A 10,745-nucleotide genomic window follows, 5' to 3' on the forward strand; every position below is an offset into this window, starting at 1 on the left:
AGGCCATTGTTTGCCAACCCTTAGCCTAGGATGAAATCTAGGTGTTGAGTCTGGGGGACTAGGAGGTTGGTCATGCCTTTGACAGTAATAGGGAAGTTAGAAAGAGGGATGAGTTTAGGGGGAAAGAGGAAATTCAGTTTGGGATACATGAAGTTTAAGATGTCTATGAATTATCCACTTTGAGATGTGAGAAGGAAGGCCAAGAGAGCAGTTAGGGCTGAATAAACAGATTTGAGAAGCAACTGCATAGAGATGATAATTAAATCCATGGGAGCTGATGAAGTCAGTAGATAACAGCAACCAGAATCTTAATTGGGTACTAAATACCAATTGTATGGACCTCAAAGGTTAAGATGATTGTGGTAAAGAGAGTCTGGAAATGGCAATGGGGACTGGGATTTATTCCAACACTCCCACCACAACTAGGGAATGGAGGAAGGGATATGAGTGATAGGGCAACCAGGAAAGCTGGCTCCCAGGAGGGAGCCAGGCATCAGGGAGAGCCAGAAGATGGAGGGAGTGAGAAAGGAAAAGGTTTAAGATTTTGAAGATGAGTTTTGGGATGGGGGGAGGGGACAAAAGGGGAGAAAATTTGGAACCCAAAATTTTGTGAAAATGAATGTTAAAAGTTAAATAAATAAATAAATAAAAGATTTTGAAGGTGAAATGCAGTTTGTTGCCTGTGGAGCAAGTATTCCAGAGGACACAGTGGAAGGGCTAGGTAGATCTGGAGTGGGTCATTATGGGGGATAGGTTGACAGAGATGGGAACAAGGGAGTGGGCATGAGAACATCTGCGCTTTGTGCAAAGACAGCCAAGGATTCAGAATCACTGGGAGGGGGAGGGCATGAGAGGGTAGTAGTGTTGAGGTTTGGGTGCTGGGGGACCCCAAAATACCGACACGCCAGGTCCTGCTCGAATGAATTCGACACAAGCCTTCTTAAAGCCAAAGAAAGACCAAGTTTATTAAAGATTCGCCATATTGGGTTGACTCTTAAGGAGCCTAAGCATTTGTAATGCTTGTGTTAACAAGTGGGCCAGATAGAATCTCAGCTAGACAGAGTCTGAGCTGTATTGAATCTGAGCGCATTCATGGAGGTGAGATGGACCTTAAATACAGAAAAAGACTGAGGGAAGAATCCAGGTGTCACCAAGTAGTCTAGGGTCCCAGGCATGGTCTTGATAGATCAAACCCAGCGAGGATCTTGATGGAGGGGCTGGTAATAGGATCAAAGGGAGGAATATCAAAAGAATGCTAAATTGAAGATAGGTAGTATCTGACCCGGGAGAAATGGAAGGGGAATCCAAGGCACCCTCACCCCCACCCCCTCTACCCCCTCCAAAGGCCAGACTTTCTAGAGTCCCTTCAGACTAACGAAACAAAAGCCCTCCCGATCCAAGGGAAAAGGGTCTTGGCTTGGGCTTGTACCCCATCAGTAGAGTGCTAATCATTGAGGAATGAGTTCAGGCAAATTATGATCAATCAGTCCACCTATGGTCTATCAGGAAGCATTTACTGAGGGCCTACCATGTTCCAGGAACTGTGCTAAAGGCTGGGCATACAAGGAAAGGTAAAAGACAGTCTTTGCTCTCAAGAAAGTCACAGTCTAACATAGGAGTTCACAGTGTTCTTGTCTCTAGAGAGTCAGCCAGCAGGCATGGAGAGTGAGTAGTAAGGAGGGGCCTTCTCATGATATGAAGATTCTAGGGAGGGACTCAGGCAGCCGCTGGAAAGGAGGGAGGATGGAGGAGAGGTTGGGGGTGAAACTGTATGGGCATGAGGTGAGACAGGTAGAAAGTGTGCCAGAAGGGCTGCTGAAATGGTTGGCACTCCTGGTCCAGTCAGGACTTGTCTCCTGGACTGGGTAAGGTGACCTGTGTGGAGTTGTAGCAGGTCAGGTACAATTTGGTCCTAGGCTCTTATAGCTATTTTCTGGCTCAGCCTGAGTTCAGGTTGGTGACGCAGTATGACTGAAGGGGGGGATCAGGGCTTACTCTGGGTTCAGTCTGGGCTTCATCTTTGGTTTTCCTTTATAGCCAAGATCAGTGTAAATCCAGGGCTGGCGTGAGGTCTAGGCTGAGGGCTCATCTGGGGCCATGTTTGGAGTTTAGCCTGAGCCTCGGTTAGGGCACAGTCTGGGTGAGGGTTGCAGATTGACTCTGGAGCTGAATTTGGGGCTCAGCCTGAGGGCAGGCAGGGTTAGGGTTTAGGGTCCCACTGCCTTCGAGCCAGTCTTCTGAAACTCATCATGCCATCCTGTGCTGCTTCCATGATTGTACACAGCCCGTTTCCCATGGCCAGAGCTCCTGCCTGCTCATGTTACCAGGCCTCCAGGGTTTCCTGAAGGTGCACCCTCCACCCTCACGTTCCTTTGGTTGCCTTACTTGTGTGGCTGTCACTATTCAAGTATGAGCAGAGTATAAGCCTCTCAAGAGTTGGGCTTCTGCTTAGGTTTATCCTCTGTGTATCCCTAGCACCTCACTCAACCCCCACAACCCTCTGGGCCAAAAGTAGGCACCACCTTTGCTCGTCGCTGCTGCTGGAGCCCAGGGAGGCAGAATCACACAGAAGAGTACAAGTCCAGGTGGGATCTGAACATGAGTCCTCAGGCTCCAGAACCTGGGCCCTTTCCATGGTACCATGCTATCTCCCTCCTTTCTTCCAGAGTGCAGTAGCTGGCTCACAGTCTTAGTCTTCACCCCCAGTCCTTGCCTTCCTATGTGGGCACCCCAACATCCCCTCCATGAGCATTCTGCCCTTTTCTCCATGACATTCAGTCTTCTTCATGCACAACTGTAATCTTTCCTCATCTTAACCTTCCTTTCTGTTCCCTGCAACTGGAGGGTAGAGGGGAACCTACAGAGGATCGAGTGATGGACTTGGAGTTGAGAAGACCTGAGTCCAAATCCAGTCCTAGACACCGACTAGCTGTATGATTCTGGGCCACTTCACTAAACCTCTTCCAGCCTCAGTTTCTTCATCTGCAATATGGGGATAATAATAGCACCTACCTTACGAAGTTAATATATGTAAAGTGCTAAATGTTACTTGTTGCTGTTGTCTTAACACATCCATGGTACTGTCCAGGCCTGATCAGGATTTGTTTGGAAAAGGTTAGGAGTAAGATTTTTGTAAGTAAGATTTTTGGCAGACTGAGTTGGGGACTAATAACCTCCTTAACAGCTGCCTCCCAGGGCTATGTGAGAATCAAATGAGATAGGTTTTGTTAAAGTGCCTAGTACAGTGCCTGACACCACAGAGATGCCCGTTCCCTTCCCCCTCTGTGTACCCTTCCTCTGTCTGATTGGAACTGCTGCAGGGGTGAAATCTGTGTCAGCTGTGTACCCCTCACGTGATACTTGGGGCACTGCAGTGGGTGGGGGTCCTCTTCAGGGGAAGCACTCCCAATTTTTCATGGGCTTTTTTCCTTAACCTTGTGGAAAGATGGCCTTCCACACTGTTGCTGGTTTTAATTAGCCAGGGAGGGCGTACAAAATCTGAACTCTCCACTAGGTGGCGCTGTTCGAACTGCCAGAGCATGAGCCCGCCCTCACCCCCACCCCCCAGCTCTTCTGTGATCCGCACATGCTACAGCATCCTCACTGGTCACTAGAAGGCATCCACAGCTGCTTCCTGAGGCTGAACAATTCAGCCTCTCCATGGTGTCACTGAGTACCCTGATCCCCAACTGCCTGGAATGTTATATTTTACCCCTCTCCAGGGTTCTCTGGTACCCTAATAGAGTCTGCTCAAACACTGACCAATTATGTCTCACCAATTTTAGAGAGTGTCCTGAACCCCAGTTCCAAGTAACCACTTACCAGTCAGATTAGCTTATTTTATAAAGGAATATTAATTCAAAGGTATTTCTGTGGTTCAGACTTGGTTTTCGAAAAGGACCCAATGACATCATGGAATAATGTCTTGACTTGCATGTGAATTGGATTTAAGTGAGGCAGAGTCACGCAAAATTGTCTGCCTTACTGTCTTATCCTGAATCATTGAAGTCCAATGGTAGGACAAAAGTCAGGACAACTGGCAATGGCTCAGGATGCAGTGGGTGACCTTGGCATCTTTCGATATCTGACCAAGCTCTAAGTGCTCCGCAGTTCCTGCTTCTGTTGACTTCATGGCCTGTTGGAATAAATTGTTCTCATCCACCCATTCTGCTGGGGAAAGTCTTCACATGCTTGAGGTAGATGTCCCCCTAATTCACCAACCGGTCTGGAGCCTGTCAGTAACTGGGGTGCTTCTAGTGCACATGCTACAGCTTCTTGTAGCCATAGGTAAGAGGCGAGGGAATCAGGTGAACACCAGAGGTGGATGAACAGCCCTGATCACTCCTGCTCTGGCTACACTCTCCTCTTTTCCCCATCCTGCCCCCTTGGTGAACCAGTTCTACTGCACACTGACTTCTTCTCTTAAGTCCCTTGCTCTTATCCTAACTCCAGTCATTCTTTGCTAAGTGCCAACCTTCGGTTACTCCCACCAATTCTTGCCTTAGCATCTACCAATGTTCTGTTGAACAGAGTTGGAGAAAATCACAAAACCCAACTGGTGGTGTCCCCTGCAAATTTATGCTACATAACCTCAGCTGGGCTCTCACCACTGCTAGGCACACCTTCCTCATTAACTCATTTTCCCATTTCCACAGCAGTTCTTCTAAACCTTTTCATCCCTCTTCAAACCTCCGTGGCTTCACCTCCCCTATCCTCTCATTTGAGAACATCACTTCAAATGAAATAATATTTTTAAAGCATTTAGCACAGCACGTGGCACATAGTAGGCTCTATATAAATGCTTATTCCCTTCTCACATTTCACTGAAACATGGAGGCCATTTTCATTAACTCTTTCTTCTCCCCTTTTCATCATCTTCTATCACTCATGCACTTTCTGTCACTATCTCCTTCTTCACCTGTCTCACATGAACAGGGGGACCTCCTTCTCACCAAAGCAAAATCCTCTTCGATCCCATTCCATCCCAGTGCCTCCAACAGATTACCTCCTCTGTTATCCTCTCTATATAATTTATCTTCAATCTCTCCCTGTCTACTGGCTCTATTCATTCTTTCCTACTGCCTTCAAACATTCTTGTGCCTCCCCCATCCTTAAAACCCCCTCACTTGCTTCATCCATCTCTGACAGCTATGATCTCATAGCTCTTCTCTCTTTTGTGGCTAAACTCCTTGAGAAGACCATCCTTTGCTTCCACTCTCATTTCTCTATAATCTGACTTCTCATTCCATCATTCCACTGAAACTACTCTCTCAGGAGTTACAAATGATCTCTCAATTGCCAAATTTTTTGGCCTTATTTCAGTCCTCATCCTTCTTGACCCCAGTCTTCTTACATTTTACATCTCCTCACCCTAAGCCCAACCATCACATACTATGTGATCTAGGGACACTTGCCTGCTGGCTTTTTCTTCCACAGGACCCCCCCCCCCCCCCATCTCCGAACTCTGGGCATTTTCCCTACCCCCTGGGCCCCATGCCTGAAATGCTCTCTTTCCTCATCTCCACCCAGCAATGTCTCTTCCCTGCTCAGTAAACCCTATCTCCTGGCTTTTCTGGCTTCCTTCAAGTCTCAGCTAAAATCCTACCTTTTACAGGAAACCTTTCCTGATGACCTTTCATGTTAGCACCTTCCCTCTATTGCTTGCCTTCAATTTGTCCTGTATTAAAATTGATTGTTTATAGGTGTTTACATGTTGTGTCTCCCACTAGTCTGTGAGCTCCTTAAAGGTAGGGATTGTCTTTTGCCTCTCTTTGTATCCCCAGCCCTTAGCACAATGCCCGACATATAGTAGTAATAAATGCTTATTGACTGACTGTCTTTTGGACATCTGGATCTCAAACTTAACATGTTTAAAATAGAGCCCTCTATTTTTCCCCTCAAGCCCTCCTCTCTTCTGAAGTTCCCTATTATGGGAAGTATGTGTCATTATGTGTATTACTAGGAGGTATGTGTCATTCCAGAATGAGCCAGATGGCTCTAGCAGCAGCAGCTGCTGCCTCCCTCTCTTCTGCAAATCATGACAATCAGCAAGTCTGGTTCCCCTGGCATTTGTGATCATAAAGGATCAAATTCAAGTTTAGCTGAGGGAAAGAAGAGGCCAGCAATCCCAGAAAGCAGCTGGTTGGTCTGACACCTGTACTCCTGTGCAGGGTTTCCTGCCTGTCTGCAAAGTATTCAGGGGATGACCACTTCCCAGTGTCTCACAAACTGTTTCCCTCTGTGGGAATTTCCAGGGCACAAAGATCAAACAGGGCTACAAAATCACATGCCTCATCTTTTTCATATTTGGGATGATGGGGCTGTAATTTTTGTTGTTCAGTTGAATGTGCTCCAGTTTGATACTAAAGTCTTGAATTGAGACCAGTCCACAGCTGACCACGCCTCCAGAAACAGGTGTGAGCTGGAGTCCCTGACTGCTGCACAAGCAGTCTTCTAAATGTGGGAGTGCTGCACAGCTCCCTTCCTCTTCCCCCTGGCCCAGGAGCCCACCATCTCCGGAGCTGGACACTGCTCAGTGGCCCTGAGAGTTTCTTGACAAGCACATGACCAGTGGACCTGCTGTTTCATGGTAGCTTTCCTATAGGCATCTCACACTCAACAGGTTCCAAGCAGCTCATTCACTTTCCCTCCTAACACCCCTATTACTGGTAAGGGCTCCACTACTGCCCTGCTCCACAAGCTGTGTCCCTCTCACCATGGCCAGATCTTGGCATTTCAATTTTCACAACTTCTGGCCACTCACTTCACCCACTGGCCTGATCCAGGCCCACCTCATTTCTTACCTGTACCTGGGTTCACATCCTACCTCTGATATTCAGGTGCCATAGGACTTCCCTGGGCCTCAGTTTCATTAGCTGAAAAATGGGAGGGTTGGTCTGGTTGACCTTGGAGGTCCTTTCCAGCTCTATGACCCTATGGCCCAAGCTCATGGTGTTAAGGCTCTCTCATTTCCAGTCATCTGCCACCCTCAGGTCAAGCCTCTAGTATTAAGGGCAACTTCTATTTGTCATTTAAAGCCTTTCACAGCCTGACTATTGCCTTATGATACATTATTCCCTTTCTCACACCTTCATACACTCACACATTCATACACACGCACACATACATGCTCACATTTGCACATACACACATATTAACTTGCATGCACACATCCATATCCATTCACACACTCATGCATATTCACACACATACATACATATACACACACACACATCTACACTTGTATACACATTCACAAATGCACACTCACACATACATATACATACACGTATTCACACATACAGGCACACATTACACATACATACTTACACACATACATAATTCACACACTCACTCATTCACACACATATATACTGTAGACCCTTCCCCAAGCCGTTTTGAACCCCCAAGACCTGTGAAAGGCCTAAAACCTGGGTTGGCTAATCAGGAAAGGTATTGTGGTCCATTGTGAGCTTCAGCTACCACAGTGCTTTGCATGCTCTGGCATAACAGACATGCTTTGCTTTGTTCACTGAGTGTACTCAAAATGCCCCTTCTGTGCCAACAACGACAAGGCCAGATGAAGTTGATCAGAAGCAGTCTTCTGTTTATGACCACTTAAGGACAAGGCACCTTGAACCAGACACTCTCTTGAATAATAGGATTTTTCTTATCTTAAGTATTTTATGGACATATACTATATTGTGTCATGTTAATGGTAAAAGAAACACAGATATCCTGGATCTATAATTTCAATTGACACTTTAACACTTCTAACTATTCACTTAAGAAATTCCTTTCTCATGTCATGGTTAACCATACGGAAACCATAATTTTAGCTGACATAGGCATCCTGAGCCAGGAAAGGGGGGAGGAGTGAGAGGGAATTGCTCTGAAGATATAAGGTCTATTCTGTTCATCCATCCACTGCCTCACTATGAGCTCCCATGCATATCTCTATATGTATGTTCTGCAATCTTTGAGAGAAATAAACACTGGTATTCAGCCTAATTTTGTCTGTCTTTCTAAGATCAGACTTAGTAATGGTTGACCGTACACATCCATATATGTCCATACCCACATACATTCACATCCATATCTGTACACATCTGCACAGACATGCACATTCACAAATGCACATTCACACACATATACACACACACATGGGCACACATACATAATCATATACATGTGAATGCTCATATACATGCACATATGCACATATCCATATGCATACATACATATATTCATGCACATACACATGCACACACGATATGTTTCTGAAGTGCGGCTTTACTATCTGTGTGGAGCAGAGAGGCCTAGCATGTTCCTATGGGGAAAACAAAACGGTGAGACATTGTGATATAAAACTGCATCAATCTCCTTTTCCACCAAGACAGAACAGGGAAATAATGAGACCTGGGCATGGGCTTGGAGATCTGGCTTTCCCTTTTTCTTCCACAGACCTCGAGAGAGACTTCTTGGTAACCATTGGGATACCATGATCCCTTGGGATTATGGACTGCTACTTGGAGGATGGGCTTCTGGGGGCTGACATTAGAGCAGGGGCTGTAAATTACTTTTGGTGTACAGCAGCTGACCTTAAGGTAGGAGCAGTTAGGCTGCCACAGGCAGATTGTTTGCTGGCAGTTGACACTGGTGGAGGACTGGAGGACATGACCAGTATTCCCCAAATCTACTGTGCCAAGAGACCCAGACAGTTGAGATCAGCAAAGTAGAGGCAAGAGGAGCCCAGGGACTGGCAGCTATTGCAGATCCTAGAAGCTGATGACATAGAAGAAAACAGCTTTTTCTACTAAGTTTCCCTTCCTTTCCCTTTGGGAGGAAAGGAGTCCCTGACCCCCTCAAAGGTCCTGACATGTGACCCTTAATGCTGTCCACCTCTGCTGGAGTAGGAAGTTTAGATCTGCTCCCCAAGCTCCTCCCTGATCTGGGATGGTAGAAGCCCTGGCTTTCTCCCACACTCAGCTCACATGTGACCTTTTGCAGGAGATCTTTCCAGTCCCCTCCCTGCACCCTTAACTGCTAGCTCATTACCTCCCATCTATTCAGCATCGATCTTGCATGGCCCTGGTTATTTACATGTTATATACCCTACTAGAATGGGAGCTCCTTGAGGGCAAGGCACTGTTTTTGCCTTATTTTGTATTCCCAGAACTTGGTACAATGCCTGTCATAAAGTATTTCTTAAGCACCTACTACTATGTGCCAGATGACCTGGAGTCAGGGAGACTCATCTTTCTGGGCTCAAATCTGGCCTCAGACATTTACTAACTGTGTGACCCTGGACAAGTCACTTCCGTTCCTCATCTGTAAGATGAGCTGGAGAAGGAAATGACAAACCACTCCAGTACCTCTGCCAAGAAAACCCCAAATGGGGTCACAAAGAGTCAGACAGGACCAAAAAATGACTGAACAATCACATGTACCAGCAACTCTACCAAGAGCTGAGGATAAAAAAGGCAAAGACCAGTCCCTTCCCTGAAAGAGCTCACAATCTAATGGGGAGAGACAACATAAAAATAACTATGTACCAACAAAATCCAGACAGAAGGCATTAAGAGCAGGGAGGATGGGGAAAGGCTTCTTGCAGGAAGTGAGAGCTTACTGCAACCCCATGGAAGCCAGGAGGCAGTTGAGGAGGAAGAGAGTTCCAGATATGGGGGGCAACCAGCCAGAGAGATCCCCGGAGCCAAAAGATGAGGAAAAGATAGGAGATCCATGTCACTGGATCAGAGTCCATGTTGAGGAGTAAGGTATAAAAAGACTGGGAAGGTAGGAGGGGGCTAGAGGATGAAGGGCTTTGCGTGACAACAGAAGGTTTTCTATTTGATCTTGAAGGTGGTGAAGAGCCACTAGAGTTTGTTGAATGAGCTTTAGGAATATCACTTTCGTGGGTGAAGGATGAAATGGTGGGAGGCAGACAAACCTCCATCCCTCCAGCAATGATGGCAGTGGTCCAGGCATCAGGGACTGAGGGCCTGCCCCAGGGTAGGGGCAGTGTCTGAGGAGAGAAGGGGATGTATTTGAGAGCTACTGCAAAGGCGAAATTGCTGGGATTTGGTATTAGACTGGATATTTAAGATGATCCAGTTTTCGATGTCTAAAAGACAGTTGGAAATTCAAGATAGGAGATTGAGAAAGAAGTTGGGGCTGGACAAGCAGGTCTGAGAGTTATCTGCATAGAGATAATAATTGAACCCATGGGAGCTGATGAGCTCACCAAGTGAGGGAGAAGAGAAGAGGGCCCAGGACAGAGCAGGCTCTTACTAAATGCTGCTTGGTTTCTTGATTGATTGAGTTTTAGGTGATAGTTGGAAGAGGCTCCATGATGAAGAGCCTAGGTTTGGATTTACATATTTGAGAGCCATTTGCATAGAGATGATCATTGAACCCAGGTAGGCTGATGGTCGCTGAGAGAGAGGGTATAGAGAGAGAAGAAAGAAGGACAGAATCTTAGGGTACACACATAGTTAGGAGGTAAGACATGGATCATGACCCAGCAAAGGAGACAGAGAAGGAGTGGCTAGATAGGTTAGGAGGAGAGCCAGGGGAGTAGTGTCATAAAAACCAGAGAAAGAAAGTGTCCGAGAAGACAATCATAGGATTACAGACTAAGAGCTGCAAGGGACCTTATAGTTGACTCACTCCAACCTCCTTTTCTTACAAATGAAGAAACTGAGGTCCAGGGAGCTTAAGTGATCAGTACAAGGTCACACAGGTAG

This window comes from Notamacropus eugenii, chromosome X (assembly GCF_028372415.1).
Source record: "Notamacropus eugenii isolate mMacEug1 chromosome X, mMacEug1.pri_v2, whole genome shotgun sequence".
Classification (NCBI taxonomy): domain Eukaryota; kingdom Metazoa; phylum Chordata; class Mammalia; order Diprotodontia; family Macropodidae; genus Notamacropus; species Notamacropus eugenii.